Raw genomic sequence first — 17,035 nt, 5'->3', positions numbered from 1 at the left:
TGGGAAAGGTCTCAGCTATGAAGGGGAAAAAAAAAATCTTTTCTTTGGAAGTTTTCCTTTAAAGTTTGAACTATTTTCCTGGGCTATTTACAGCTGAAGTGAAGGTGATACTTTGAGAGACAAGAGTAATGAAGAGTACAGCAATCCAGCAAAACTTAATAGGGGCAAAGCATAATAGCAAAAGCTTTTTTTTCTTTTTTATTGGTGATTTAATGGGCAAATTGAATTTATGTTTATACATCTATTAAGATAAGCAGAAGTGCTAGCAGTGCAGATTATTGGGTTTTTTTAATATAAGAGCCAACATAATAGAACCATAGCAGTTTTAGTAAACAGTGGATACATAGCTACAATAGATATGCACGTTCGTTTAGTGAAGCTAAAGGCATTTTTCTTTTTATGCCTTTCCCATTGTCTGCTCTTTCAATGAAATTTTAGTCATAAATCTAATGAACTTATAAATGAATTGCTATGACAGGTTTTGTTATCTGTATTTTTACAAAGCAATTAGTGTATGCAACTGTAAATCCAGGTTTCTAATTATGTAGGTCTCTTATGGGACAGTGTCATCCAACTCCACTGCAGTGTTATGGTGAACAGCGGTAGTTAGTGGGGCATTTGAACTAACCCTGCCAAACTGCCTCCCTCTCTCTCTGGCCGGTCACAGTAACTGCACTCTCTGATCTGCTGTGGCTGCCTGGTAAATTGGATTGAAGAGTACTTTGGAAAAACAAGTGGTATTAGCACTTACAGAGCCTGAGGTAGTGTGGAGCTGGAAATAAAGGCCAAGAAAGGGAAAGAGAACCTAGGGTCTTTCTTTTTCTGATGACCATGGTGCCTCAATATGCATCAGACTGGGGCCTCAGAAGACAAAAATACCAGGGACTGGTTGCAGCTAAGGGGAAATAAATGTTTTCATTTAAGTAACTTAGATACTGGCACTACACTTGTAAGGAACAAGTTCTATATTTATGAAATAACTGCAGTTCAGTCTTGTAAATCTGTTTTCAGTGGGGAGGGTAACAATTTTGCTAACTAAATCTCTTTATCTTCCTACTGAGATGATAAATACTCTGGTTGGGAGACAGATGGATTTTTCTGTATGCTGTCCTGAGGAAAGATGTAACTGCTGATAGATTGCACCTTGGGGGAGGCTGGTACGATATCTACTCACCTGCTGATGAAGCTGGAGGGATTCTTTCTTTTCTTAGCCTAAAGTTGCATAGTTAATATTAATCTTTATCTCTGCAGGAAATTGAATTTGACATGTGGCAAGGCTGTGGGCTAATATTGCTTCAGCTTTCTGTTTTGTAAAAGAGCCAGAAAGTTTCTTGTAGTGATTTAAAACAAAAGGGTGCTGTTGTGTGTATTGGAGTTCAACACTTCAAATCTGTAAAATTATTCTCATGTAACTTTCTCATGATGGACCATATTGCCTGTTAGATTTGATGTTCTCTAGCAAAGCTAATAGGTCATTTCCTCTTTGCATGTCAAATTGTCCTGAACTCTAGGATCTCTGAAAAAAAAAAATTTAGACTACAAAGGACCTGTATTTTTTTTTAAAAATTAATTTGCTTATAGTTGAGTGAAAGATTTTAACCATTTTCTTTCTTACCTGTTTTTCTATCCTATTTCTACCTTCCTATCCTTAAATTTCTTTTTATTTTTAATATTTTATTTTATTTTAATATTTCCCTTCTTATGAGCCCTGAACAATTGTAGAAAACCCTAAAAATATGCTATGTTTTCTTATCCTACAGTTTCAATACATTTTGATATAGATGGCTATGCAGCAAATCTGACGGGGCTGAAGTACTTGAGCAGGACTCAGTCCTGCTTAACAATGTGAGCAGCCTCCTTTCCACTTTCCCTATAGCAAGTACCACTCACCTCTGCTGCTAGTTCCTGGATAAAAGCTCTGGGGAGAGTTATATATATATATATATATGTATATATATACCTTTTATATTCTTCAGCTGTTTGTTTTCATAACTTTTTTCTTCAAAGTTAAATATCTTTGTATCCTTACTGGAAATCATAGTTGTCTCTGGAGTTTACCTCAATTTTCCTCTACAAAACCATCTACAGTTTCATCTTGATCTGTTTTTGCTGAGTGAGAGGAACATATCTGTCTGTCAATTCAGTCAAATTCTTTCCAGACGTTTACTCTGTGAAAGGCTTTGATGCAAAACAGCACATTGTAAAAGGCTTATTCAGTATCATTTCATAGAGGTTAGTTTTTCTGACTGGTATTACTTGTAGCCGATGGTGCCTGAATCCCTTTTGATTTGGTTTAAATGACTTCTGATGTAAACCTCTTCAGGGCTCCTGCCAAGCAGTATATTGCCGTTTCCTTGTCCTTTCTTTCAGACAAAATCTTGTAACATAGTTTTATTGCTTTGACTGGTTGTGACATTGATTTTGAAGGATTTGTAGTATGCAATAAAACATTATACTCATTTAAAACATGACAAATTTCAGCAGTAAACATTTCTTTGTAAACATATCCTTTCACTGGTATATTGATATTACTTGACTTGGACTAACAATGGAAGTAGTTGGTATGAGAACGTTTGATGCGATGTACAGCATTAAGTCTTTTGCCTGAATTGACTGGAGTGTTAGTGACTTTATGCAATAAGGTGAGTCCAAGCTTTTTATTTTCTTAACTTAGTTTTTTTTCTTTCTTTTTCTTCTTTCTTCATGTTTAGGAAACATGGGACAGAATTTAAGTTAGATTTCCGGCTGGAAGAAAGAATATTAATTAATTAATTAGTACAACTAAGGAAGGGCCAAGGAGAATCTCCACCCTTTACAGTATGCAAGAGGAACAATAATGACAAAGTACTTAAGATACTTAATGCCTTCTTTGCCTCAGTCTTTAATAGTAAGGGTACTCAGTTCTTTGTTCTTTAAGTACTCAGCCTTCTGAGCCAGAAGACAGGGAGTGGGTACAGAACAAAGCTCCAATGATCCAAGAGGAAATGGATAGAAATCTGCTCAGCCAATTATACAGTGTGTGGGTCTGGATGAGATTCACCCAAGAGTATTAAGAGAGGCAGTGAAGGTGCTCGCCAAATCCGTTTCCATCATCTACCAGCAGTCCTGGCTGACTGGGGAAGTTCCGCTTAACTGGAGGTTGGCAGAAGCTACGCCTATTTACAAGAAGGATCGGAGGGAGGATGCAGGGAAGTATGGGCCTGTCAGTCTGACCTCAGTGCCAGGCAAGGTCATGGAGCAGGTCATCTTGAGTCTTATCATACAGCACACAGAAGACAACCAGGTGATCAGGCCCAGTAGCATGGGTTTGTGAAAGGCAGGTCCTGTCAAACTAACCTGATCTCCTTCTGTGACAAGGTTACCCATTTAATGGACGAGGGAAAGGCTGTGGATATAGTGTACCTGGATTTTAGTAAAGCCTTCTTACAATATTCTGCTTGAGAAACTGTCTGCCACTGGCCTGGACAGGCACACCCTCTGCTGGGTAAAGAGCTGGATGGCTTGACCCAAAAAAATGGTGGTAAATGGAGTAAAATCCAGTTGGAGGCTGGTCGCAAATTATATTCCCCAGGGCTCAGTGCTGGGCCTAGTCTTGTTCAGTATCTTTATTGATGATAAAGACCCCAAAGGGTCATTGGGCACTGGAACAGCCTGCCCAGGGAGGTGGTTGAGTCACCTTCCCTGGAGGTGTTTAAGGCACGGGTGGACGAGGTGCTAAGGGGCATGGTTTAGTGTTTGATAGGAATGATTGGACTCGATGATCCGGTGGGTCTCTTCCAACCTGGTTATTCTATGATTCTATGATTCTGTGATTCTATGATTCTATGATTCTATGATCTGGATGAGGGGATTGAGTGTAAGTTCGTGGATGACACTGAGCTGGACTGAAGTGTCAATCTGCTTGAAAGTAGGGAGGCTCTGCAAAGGGATCTGAACAGGCTGGATCAATGGCCTTAGACCCATGGTATGAGGTTCAACAAGGTGAAGCGCCAAGTCCAGCACTTGGGACACAACTCCAGGCAGTGCTAAAGGCTTGGAGAAGAGTGGCCAGAAACCTACCTGCCAGAGAAGGATCTGGGGTGCTGGTTGACAGATGGCTGAACATGAGCCAGCAGTGTGCCCAAGTGGCCAAGAAGGCCAATGGCATCTTGGCTTGTATCAGAAACAACGCGGCTGCAGAACTAGGGCAGTGATCCTGCCCCTGTACTTGGCATTGATGAGACTGCACCTTGAATACCGTGTTCAGTTTTTGGCCCCTCACTACAAGAGAGACACTGAGGTGCTGGAGGTTGTCCAGAGAAGGACAATGAAACTGGTGAAGGGACTGGAGAACAAGCCTTATGAGAGTCAGCTGAGGGAACTGGGGTTGCTTAACCTGGAGAAAAGGAAGCTGAGGGGAGACCTTATCACTGTCTACAACTACCTGAAAGGAAGTTGTAGTGAGGTGAGTGTTGGTCTTTTCTCCCAAGTGATGGACAAAAGGACAAGAGGGAAAGGCCTCAAGTTGCGCCAGGGGAACTTCCGATTGGACATTAGGAAAAATTTCTTCATCGGGCACTGGAACGGGCTGCCCAGGTAGGTATTTAAAAGATAAGTAGGTGAAGTTTTCAGGGATATGGTTTAGTAGTGGACAGGTACGGTTGGACTCGATGATCTCAAAAGTCTTTTCCAACCAAGTGATGGTATGATTCTGTGATAATATCGCCATTGCCAATTTTGAAAGCAGCTATAATTGCTCTGGGAGGATCTAGCAGGAGTTTGGGATGCAAAAATACTGAAAACATTCATAACTAGGGGAATTTCACTCTGTCATTTGTTTTCTATGAGCCCCTGACCTTCCTAAAAATGATTTTATGCCGAGCATTTTCAGATATCATGGTTTTATAGGGAATTAATGCCAGGTGACAAATTGCTGGGAACGATTTATCCAGTGTGCTAGCAGAATAATTCTGATCCAGGTCCTCCTCAGGTATTGTCAGAAGAATCTAAGCTGAAACTCTAATTCCTGAGTGTTGCCTGCTATTGGAGATTTAGTGTCCTGCTTTACATTGTTTGTTCTGAAGGAGCTAGAAGGCGGCTGCCTGGCAGCTGGGCTCCTTTGGGAATCCCTGCTAAAATGAAATGTATATTTCATAAGGCCATCCCAGGGAGCAAAATTTTAAGTAAACATACATTTTAAAAGAGTAAGCAATTGTCTACTGGGAAACTGTGTATGGAGCTTTATTTTCAGATATATGTGCTCATCTTTCAGTGTGGAGAATTACACACAATCCACAGTGACATAACACACTAGTTAATGCTTAACATCCCTCTAAACACAGCCTTGCAAGCTAAATTAGTAAGCACTCTCTGCATTAAGCTGTTTCACTAAAGCCAAGTCAAAGCACTGCTGCCATAGGAGAGTTTTATTAACACATAAACTCTGAAATGTATCTGGTTTAGTGTTCCTGGAGAGCGCATTTTAACTGGAGTTACCTGCAGTGACTTGAAGGTAACAGGGTATTTGGAATATTTTTGGATACTGATATGTATTTGTGTGACACAGTTCCTTTAGTCATAACTCAACTCGCATAGGTTGATTTGTTTAAGGTTTGTCAGAGACTGGACACAGTGAATGTTTACTCTCTCATGGCTTTAAACATCTATGGGGTAGATGTCTATACCTGAGCTAGTTATTCTGGGCTTTGCTTATTACCAGTAGGAAAAATAGATACATTTGTAATGTATTCATGTGGTGGTTTATTTTAGATCTCTGTTTAGGATGAGATGTCTTAGTCCCTGGTCTCTGTTGTCTACACTGACAGTGCACAGAGATAAGGATGGCTGGTTCAGATCTAGGTGCCTGTCTGTAGCTGAAGTCTTTGGGATAAAATCCTGCAGTTGCATCTTAAATATTAGTAATTTGATAGAATTCAATTTGGTTTTGGATGTTTGTATAGGAAAATTGGACCTGAGTGATAAAGGAAGAAAATCTGATGAATTATTCAATGCTTTCCTCTTTCTTCACTTCTATAGAGAGCTATAAAATAAAGACTTTTATGTATATGTGTATATATATTTATTTGGAAAAAATCTTCAGGACAAGGTGAATGGAGTGATTTCTTTGTTTTTTTTTTATACTGCAATTCAAGCTTGCTGCTATGGTACCTTTTCTGAACTGATCAGATCAGTCTAAAAGAAGAGACTGTTGAATACGCCAAAGAACAAAAATAAAATAAATAAAGAAAAATGTCTTCAGATCTGGACTCTTTATCCTTTTACATTCTCTTGCATTTTCAGAAAACACTCCGAACTTAACTGCTGCCTACAAAAAATAGCCACATTAAAATTACTGGCACTCGAAGACAAGTTAGAGGATCAGCACAAAGATTTTAAGGTACACAGCACATACTGTACTCATATGATTAATTCCCCTTTGTCCTTGCCTTGCACAGCTCTGTGAGTAGGTCAATTGAGAATTAGACACAGTCAAGAGCATGCGTTTTAGTCCATTTTTCACGTAGGAAGGGTCACTGTGAAGAGGCTCCTCTTCTATGTGCCATGTGCATGTTAGATGCCCACACCACTGCCTTCTCTGCAAGAAAAAGGTAAAAATTCATGGTGCCTTCATCTTAAAAGTTTTTCTTACCATGTCCTTTCCTTATATCAATACCTCAAATTACAATTAGTATCCAACTAAGGATTAATCTGAAGTTCAACACGTCACTATAAATCTGGCAGATTCAGTGTAAAACTAGATGCCACTATTTTTCTGTCCTGCAGCAGGAGAAAGGAGTCCGTATTTCAAGTGTTTGTCAGTGGACAAAATGTCAGTATATGAAGTGTGCTTAAAACTCAGCCACTGGCTCAGTGCGAGGTTGGAGGATGTGTTGTTCAGCTTTGTGTGTGCAAACACAGGAGCTATGCAGGTAGAAGACAATTGATGGTGCAGGACTGAATGAACACAAGCAAGAGGAACAACTTGCTTCTTGGATAGTTCTTATCTTCTTGACACTTGATTTCTTTTTCATTTTATCTTTTTTTTTTTTCCCTTTGCAAGATGTCAGCAGCAGCTTCAATGGGATACTCAGGCAGACAAAAGATACAAATCATTACAGTTCACTGTACTTATGTTTTAATAATTTTTGGTTAAAAAAGAGGTCACTCTTGCTTATACACTGCACTTACAATCTGCTATTACAACTCTCTTTGTGTTTGTGGTTGTTGGAGTATCTTTTCAAGCACTTGTGTAATAGTGTATTACAGTATGAGTGATAGATGTAGGTAAACATTGATGCATTAATTCTGACCACAATGTATAGTGTAAAATTTATATTGAATTTAATGTAGATGATACATTTTCTGTATACCAATCTATTTATTTTTTTTTCCTGTAGAGAAACTACCTAAATGTAGCATTTTTAACACTAAAGAACTCATGTTGGTTGTCAGATATTAGACCTCCTTCCTTCCCTTGCAACATCTTTTATTTCTAAGCAATGTGGCAGTAGCATGAGGCCATGACAGCCTTTATAAAATATATACTTTAGTGAACAAAAAAAGATTATGAGATTTCTGATCAATGCTCTAAGGGATTGTTTTTCCATTGATATTGTATTACAAATGATAGACTACATCATAACTTAACAAAACACCTGCTCACTTCTGGCTGATGTGGTCAAAAATAACTTTCAGTGGTAGCATTTTGAATTGTGAATTATACTGTTGTTCTATGCCGAATTACTTGACCTAAATATTTATGAGGGAATCAGTTCTACAGTATACTACATTAGTGCCCTGCAATATGGCCATGTAAGCAAGAGTAACCTTGATTATTCCCACACTCCCAGAGACAATGGCAGTGCTTGGGAGCAGGAAGTCTGAGGCCCTGGATCCTGGGATTTTTTCTCTTTCTCATTTTCAGTGTCTCATTCTCTCTCTGCAGATCAAACATTCCCTGAAGTATGGTAGAAAGCAGGAAGAATGACACTTGCTAATTTGAATTTCAGAAAACACCTAAACAGCGTTCTGATCTCCAGGTAAGTGTCTGTGAGCCATTTGGCTTTGACACTTGTTAAAACTTAATCACATATCTTTTTGGTGCCAAGCTACTGTACACAGACCTAAGAGAGGAGTAGGCATGTGCATGTGCTTGTGTTTGTGGGGGAGGGGATACTTCATTTGTTTGTACAGATGATGTGAGGTGAAAATTTCATTCCGGAAAATATGAGATCAGTCTATAAAAAAGGAGGAAAGATCCAGCAATGACTGAAAACCTTAAACTACAGGTCTCTCTCTCTGTGTAATTGTGCAATTGCTCTGTATGAGATCTCAAGAAGGAAACATCTGGGAACATGTAGTTTACTAATTTAAATCAGGCTTTATTTTCATGTATTCATTCTCTTCCTCTTCCCCCAAACTGCTTTTTAAAACTACCCTCAGGCATTTCATGAGTTATATCGAAGTCCTTTCTTAAGCAGTAACTGTCAAACATAAAGGAGAAGGAAAACAAATAGCATATTCTAAATGCCAACATTAACTAAACAAGTTCTTTCTGTGAAGATCTGGATATTTCTGAAGAAGTTTGGAACATGTTATCTATACTGTGAAACTCTGTACTAACCATGTATACTGTATGTATACTGACCACTGACTCAAAATTAAGTCTTTTGCTTTATGTGCCTCATTATAATTATTAGACTGAAAACTGTAAAATATTTTCTGTGCTTTCATGTACATTTGAAAACAAATTAATTTCAGTCAGGACTGGGCTGCTTCTTTTGGAAGTGATTTAGCCATTGATATTTGTCAGGCTGAACACTTATGGGAGGTTTGATCTTGCTCATATATTATATTAACCAAAAGTGCTGTGCTGAGATAACCACCTATGTTGGTGCTGATGCAAGATTGACTCACTAACTTCTTTAGATATCAGACTGAGATACAATCTGGTGCACCAAAATTTAGGAGCCTGTGTTCCTCGTAGAGTTGACGGAAAGGAGTGGGCTCCTCTGAAAGGTGACTTACGCAAACTGTTGAGGGAGATGGTAGGAATACACCCCATTGTGTTTGCTTGCAGCCTAAATATACCTGACAAACAATATTTCTATTAGTTTCATGGTATGTTTGCTAATAACAAAGTCAGCTAGCATATTTTATGCCCATGTAAGTATGGCTTAATGCATGAAGTGGAATGAATTGCAGGCTCTGTGGCACAGGTACTTGATGGGATGTGGAGCGCAGTTGCAGTTAGTGCAATGGATGTAATTAGCGGTCAGGGGAAGCAGAACATTAAATGTTTTGTGATGCAGGTAGTGGTGATGCTGTGTCACACTGCTGAACAGAACAGAGGTATGTGATCCCTTACACATACTTTCCATCAAATGATTAAATGCAGCATTCCTGCTGCATCCCATGTACTTTCGAGCAGGATGATATATGAACAGTAAACAATATTGAACTGTTAGCACATTATTGTTAGCACATACATAGTGATCTTATCTAGGTTCAAAAGTAAACAAAGAAGTATGCAAAATAAGATAGTTTGTTCTCCATATACTTGCTGTGTTTAAGCTGTAGCAGAGAAGACTCCAGTGAGGTACAAGAAAAGCCTTACTAAGGAGCAGTGGAAGAAGCTGTGAAATTATCCTTGGAATATGTAACTTGGCAAAATGTCTGTTGTGTATGCCATGTGGGGCTTAACCGTCATTGAGCCTGCTGTGAGCACTGGCAGGGAGATGGTGGTATCAACAGCTTGATGGGAGCTGTAGTGAATACCCGAGTTATACCTAGGTGATGACTTGCTAAAGAGTGAAGTTTTGGCTGGTTTTTTCTATGGCTGGCACCAAGACTCCCTAGTTTCTGTATTAGTGCTCTCAGCCTTCCCTGACAAGCAACATTGGTTTAGTAGCAGGGAGGAGCGAGGCATTTTTTATCAGCAAAGCGATCCAGGAGTTGCACATACTGCCAGTTAATTCAGACAGCTGTAAGGAAGGGCTTGTTTACCAGAACAGTTTTCTTCAGCAATTTTCCATCTTGGAATGGAGCATGATCCTTTTCACATGTATTGTGAGCACCATTTATAGCTGAGCAATGAGAAATGCACTTGCAGCAGAACTGACACAGTCATTCGATGCTATGTAGGATTTCTCCCTAACCTCAGACATAATAAACTCTGTCTGTGATATATATTTTATCTATAAGCATGACTAATCACATTGATTAATTCTCATGATCTCTTACCCTGTTAATATAGTGAAGAAATATTGCTTAACAGTCATAGTAATGGGTTGAGGAAGGACATTTCTGAATCACTGTTTTACCTCTGTGTACGCATCACTTTGTCTCTTTGTGCTCGGTAAAGTCCTCAGAGATTACTTCATCTTCATGAAAGTACTGAATAAAAATAAATTCAGGTCAGGATGTTCTGGAGATGAGAATGTCATCTATACTGTACAATCTTACTGTCTTTCCATAATTGTTCCTAATATGCATTATTAAGATTTTTGAGAAGGCCATTTGTTACTATTTTTCAATCTATACATGCATTTTCTGGTATTCCTAAAAAAGCACTGTCTTGTACTCAGTGCAAAAATTGGGCCTTAAAGAACTGATGGTGTAAATGTTTCTTGTCACTGGAGAAAGTCCGCGCTTATAAAATGCATGCTGGCAGTGGATAGAGTGGAGCTACTTGACTGGAGCTTGGAAAAGATTAAATATCTCCCCTTTGTGCATGTGTGCCCTATGTCCAAATAAAGGAGAATGCAGGCTGCTTCCTTAGCCACATGGATCACTAATCATTGTGATCCATTAATCAGAACTTGAGGCCAGGGGTTATCAAGTGAGGTTAGACCTTCTCCTTCCCAACTGTCTGGGGTTTCTTTCTACCTTTTGGTACACAGTGCTTGAATTCCTAGTGGGGGAGTAATGACCATTCTGACAAGGCACTACGCAAGGACGGCAGGAGAGGGAGGCTTGCAGCACACCGTGTTAGCACCAGCTGCAGTTTTGCCCCAAAGGATCTTATTCTTGCTGACAAGCCCTTATTTATACAGGATGTTGCAATACTGGTTTACAAATAGGTTGATTGAGATAGTTGGTGTGATAGCTGGACCTCATAGCTCAATGCCTTGCAGAACTGTTGAAGATACCATCGAGGCTGACTGCCCTGACTGTCCAACTTCCTATATCTTGCAGCATCCTCTGAGGGGTGCTGAAACCCCCCTGTGAGGGAAGGTTACATCCCTGACTGTGTCTCCGAGGCTGTGCTGTAGCTGCCAGGTCTGCACCTCTTCTTTTTCAGGGACCCTTGTGCTGTGCCTACGCCTGAGCTCACCATCAGGGTTGCAGACGCCCAGTGGCTGGGCTGACAGTGGTGGCATCTCCACAGTTTGCCTAGCAAGGGGCCCCTGCATCAATGAGCATCTCTGTGTCACCTTTTCCTTCTTCCACGTGAAGGAGCAGCCTCTATTTGCAAGTTCAGAAAATGTCACCACATGGTGAGGAGGTCTGACAACTGTGGGGCCTACATCTGGCCATGGTTTCTTCTCTGCCTCTGCTGCCTTTTGCTGGGAGATCCCGTGTTTTATGTAGGGCTGCATGATAGGCTCATAACATCTGCATAGCATGGAGAAATAGATGACTATTTCATGCTGGGTTTTACTTTGTGTGTACCTATAGGAGGTACAGCTATATTATCTGGGAATGACCCAAACACCTTTGGTGTAGAGGCACACAGGATGTTCTGGACACCCTCAGGATCTTTCTGTCTTTGCAACATAGACACAGGTGCCTCCTAAAAAATCACAGTTCCATTTTTATCTCAGTGGCAGAACACAAAGTTCAAACTGAATCTAACTCTAGATATCCTTAAGTTGCTTCCAGACAGCAGACTAAACTTTCTTGAGCTGAAGAGGGCACATGAAATCTGAAGCCAAGTCTGAGTTTTCCAGACTGAGCCAGGATCTAGTTAGAAAATAAGAATGTCTTACTTATAATAGGAAATAGGTACTTGACTATCTGAATGTGGTATGTATTTGTGAAGGCTTCAGACTGAAAACTGAGTAGGCTGATTGTGTGCATGCTGCGTTTCACCAGAGAGGCTCCAGGTATGCATTTGCAAGGCCAGCAAGCATGTGCTTCTTAAATACACCTGCCCACTTGAGCAAAACCTGCATTCACTTTGAACGTCTGCTATATATACCGTGTGTAATGCAGAATGTATATGGAGTTTGAGTGGAATGTTATTTATGAATTGATTAAAATAAAGATAAATTGTATGAAAAAAATGTTGAAAGGAACGGAAATGACATTCAGGAGGATGAAGGAGACAAGCAGCACAGGGGCAGTCTAACAATGTGACAGATCCAAAGGCAGCTCTAAGCTCTAAGCTCCAACACAATTATTTCTGGACCTTGTTGTCTTAGCTGCTCTTGCAGTAACTGGGAACAGGGAATAATGATCAGAGCAGCAGTAGGTTGTGCTTTTATACAGCTCACCACAAACTTTTTATTTCCTGTCAAAAAGTAAGCATATTTGTTTTTAAAAATAAATCAATAACCTCTCTCAAATATTTTGGTGACACTGATCTTGGAGAAATCCTGTCAATGAAATAAAGAAACTTTCTAAAATAGTCTTTCCTCATATTGCTACATTTTGTGAGGAGAAAGTGAGTCCTTAGTCAGAGTCATAGAATCATAGAATGGTTTGGGTTGGAAGGGACCTTAGACATTATCTAGTTCCAACCTCCTCCAACACCTTCCACTAGGTCAGGTTGCTCAAAGACTCATCCAAACTGGTTTTGAATACCTTCAGGGGTGGGGCATCCATGACTACTGTGGGCAACCTGTTCCAGTGCCTCACCATGCTCACAGTAAAAAATGTCTTCCTAATATCTAATCTAAATCTCCCCTCTTGCAGCTTAAAAAATGTTACCCCTTGTCTTATCACTACAATCCCTGATTAAGAGCCCTTTCCCAGCTTTCTTGTAGTTCTCCTTTAGTTACTGGAAGGCTGCTATAAGGTCTCTATGGAGCCTTCTGTTCTCTAGGCTGATCAAGCTCAACGCTCCTAGCCTGTCCTCCTATGGGAAGTGCTCCAGTCCTCTGATCATCTTTGTGGCCCTCCTCTGGACTCACTCCAATAGTTCCATGCCTCTCCTGTGCTGAGAACATAACACAGTTCTCCAGATGACGTCTCACGAGCGCAGAGTAAAGGCAGAGAATCACCTCCATTGACCTGCTGGTCACTTCTGATGCTGTATCACGCTTATATTAGAAAAGGTGTATATAAATGGGTTTGTCCTAAGTCTAAGAATCCATACTGACAAATGAGATTTTGTGAATGTTTTTTTCTAGGATATATCTACGAATATGAACAAAGTTGTGCGAATGGCTTATAAGTTTTTTAAGTACACAGCAACAGGGACAGGTAAAATGTTAGCTGCTTTTAACAGCAGTTACACTTTGCTATTTCCCATTATTTTCAAGAATAGAAAAGGACTTTCAGATGTAGTTTTTTGAGTAGTGAGCTAAGCGCATGGCCTTGGTTGTACTTCTTCACCCAGATGGTGAGGTCCATTTAACAGTGTGTGTGTGCTATTAAGGCACTAGAAAGAGCTGGACATCACAGGCTTAATTAAACATCCCCATGTTATGCCTCTTGCAAACATTAAGGTAAGAAGCAACAAAGGCTTAGAGACTGCAATAAAATAGAGAATGATTGAGTTATATCAGTGAGGCCAGGGACCAGCTTGCCTCTTAATGGCCCAAGATATAATTTTCATCATCTGAGAAACTCAGAGGGATATAATCCAGACTGCTTAAAAGTTTTGCCTCCATATTGTATGCTGATACGTATATTAAGGTTATAGGTTTGTCCATAATCATGCTGATATGATGTAAATATCATCAACAGTATTACATAAATAATAACCTACTGAAAAATTCAGAATGGGAAAGAAAGTGATAAGAATTGACATTTCTGAAATAATGGATGTGTTGGAGCTAAAAGCTGCAGGATGCAGGAATTGATTTTATTTTATTTACTTTTTAATGTGAAGAAACAGAAAACTCTTGAGCGTGCAGCAACCTTAGAAGCCAATACTGACTACTCATAAAGACATTCACATTTTGTTGGTGTAATTAATAATTAAACTCTGGTCTTTTTTGAACAACAAAATATTTGGACTAAAAGTAAAGGTCTACTGTGAAAAATCTGTGAAAAGCATGTATATCTCCAGTTTCCATTCCCCTGCTGTAGTCACTAGCAGGTTACCTAGCTAAAGGGATTTTGAATCCTTGTTTATGACAGTAACTTTGCTTTCAGTGTTCATAGTTGACTTACATTATAATGCCCTTAACAGAGATACATGTTTAGCACCACAGTTTGTGCAACAGAGCAAGGGTAGAAAGTTGTATGCTGTTTCATAATAATAATTTCTGGGCAATGTTTATGAGATCCACTAATTCAAAAGTGTTCTCCAAACAAAATAAACCAATCCTCATTGTTCAGCTTACTCCTCCTTAAATTTTCTAACAAGCAGGAAAAATCTCTGTAAATCTATTACTCATTGCTTAGTTGGCCTATTTCTCTCACCTCTAACCTAGTTCTCCCTTCTTACAATCTTTTCTCTTTTTTCAGAGGTTACAGAAAACAATTCATTATCTTCTTTCACAAAGAATCCTTCTGAACATTTGAAGACTTTATTAAATCTCCTGATCTTCCCCTTCCTAGATTAAGCAAGCCCAGTTCTTGCAAAGTCTTAGACTAGATCACTTTTTTTGAAAGTGCATTCTTATTTCTGTTTATAGAACTTCAGCTGGTCGATGTATTCCTTGACATGTGGTAACCTGCAGTGGTCACAAGGATCCAGGCAAAGGAGTGGAAAGAATGCTTTGTGTGTTTAACATAAAATGCACTCATTTTCTCTAACCCAGCATTTTTGCTTCCTATGCAATGGTATGATTTTATTGCTTGTCTGTGATCCATTCTAATTGTTAGGTTCTGTGCTTGTCTTGCCAGTCATTCTTCAGCTGATATTTGTGTGGATAAGTTTACTTTCTGTGATCTAAAGAGTCTGAAGCATTTTTTAGCTTAGCGTCATTTTCAAATGCAAAAACCATTTAAATCTACCTAACAGTTCATTACTGATTATGTCACACAGACAAATTCTTGCAGAACATGGCCCGATACATCTTGCTTATTTGAAAATGAATCATTTATAACTATTATCTGAATAAGATTTCCCAAGTAACTGTCTAAGTACCTTAAATCCACTTGTCTGTGGGGATGTCCTGTGAGATGTTAAAAGCCAAAATCCAGATGCATGACAGTATTTCTTCTCCTCTATTCTTAAAGCTTGTTATCTGCCATAGAGGGAAATAAATTTGTCCTGACGTGATTTATTTACTAAAAATTCATCTTGGCTCTTACTTACACCCTGGTTATATTCCAAATTCTTACAAATAGACCTTTTCGTTTTCAGTTCTGATATATTTCTGGTGAATTAAGTTAGGCTCTCTTCTCCTTTTTTACTTTTTAAAAGTAAGTAAACGTTTGCCCTTCTGGTCTCCTCGAGCCTGTATTCCTCTAGTTACTAAAGATGATTTCTGATGGCTCTGAAAACTGTTTTCCGTGCTCTCAATGCTGAATAACATCAGGCCTAGCCAAACGGAAAAGTAGTACATTAGCTATGTAGATACTTCTATTATTCTTTCCTTCTTCACCCTTCTATTTATGACTTTAATGGGATTGGCTATCACATTAAAAATGATCTTTTAAACAAGGGCTGAAGCAAAAAGATCGTTGAACTTTTTCAAGATGTAGTGATAATGCTGTAACTATGATAGCCTAAGAGTAGAAGCAAGGAAAGGTGATGGGGAAAAGGCAATGTCTTTTATTAATCAAATAGATTTAACTGGAAAATAGGCAAGCATCTGGGTCAGGAGCTGGGTTTATTTCCCTTAAGACTTTTTTTTCTACTACTAAATTAGTCAATCTAATAAAAGACATCATTTTGCTCCCCAAGTCATGTCTCAGAGTCAACACTTCAGCCCACTTGCTAGTAATTAAATGTTCTGTTGATAACTATTACCTTGTTCAAATTTTGTCTTATAACACACTTAAAAGCCTCTTCTCATATAATGTTCTATTTCCCTTTCAAATTCTATCACAAGTGTGTTCCTGACCCCACAGAAGTTTTTCTCCTATTTTTCTCCTATTTGTGTTTGTGCTGCCCTTTTATACTGGCCTTTAGTAACTTCTGCTACTTCACGTAGTTAATTTGATTATGCATTTTCCTATGTGTCTTTCCTGGGTATTGAATTACTAAGGAATGCATGATCAGGTCAGACCATTGTCCTAGCACACTTCGTACCCTTCCTTCAAGTGGAGATAGGTGGAATGTCACAGATGCTAGTGGCTATGTCTAGTACAGAACGAGCTCCTCAGATGAAGCTAAGGGTGAAGACTAAAAGAAGAACTTGCCGTTAAAAAAAAGAACGTGAAGTAAATGAGACATGAAATTCTGTAAGGAGAATTAATAAGGGTGCTGATATTTTATCTTTTCATGTATTTACCTTTGATTCCCCATAAAGTAGTACTGAAATAACGGAGAAATTACCTGAAGTTGCCTATAGGACTAAAAAAATTGTCCTCAACATTTTAATGACATCAAATGTAGTACATATGTGGACTTTGAGGCATACATCCAGATGAATTTAATAGTATTTTTTTGTTTGTCTGTAGAATTATGAATTGGGTGATCACAGAAAAAAAACCAGCGTGTTTTAGCAATTGATCATTTGATAGCTATGTGTCATAAACTTATTTTCTGCGTACAAATTAAATACATTTGTCTAAAAGCTCCATAAGTGCAGAGCTAATGAGGGTATAAGCAAGTGAAGAGACTAGCATGTAGAATCATAGGGTGCTTCTGAGCAGCTGTCATGCTTCATAGCTGAAGTGGCAGTTTTTCAGCTGTGTGTAGGAGATAGAGCTGTATTTCAAAGATGACAATTTATTATACACTTACTTTCCCAGGGTTTACTGGACACTT

The sequence above is a fragment of the Phaenicophaeus curvirostris genome, chromosome 6 (genome assembly GCF_032191515.1).
Source record: "Phaenicophaeus curvirostris isolate KB17595 chromosome 6, BPBGC_Pcur_1.0, whole genome shotgun sequence".
In the NCBI taxonomy this organism is placed as follows: domain Eukaryota; kingdom Metazoa; phylum Chordata; class Aves; order Cuculiformes; family Cuculidae; genus Phaenicophaeus; species Phaenicophaeus curvirostris.
Note: the sequence above shows the minus strand (reverse complement) of the source record.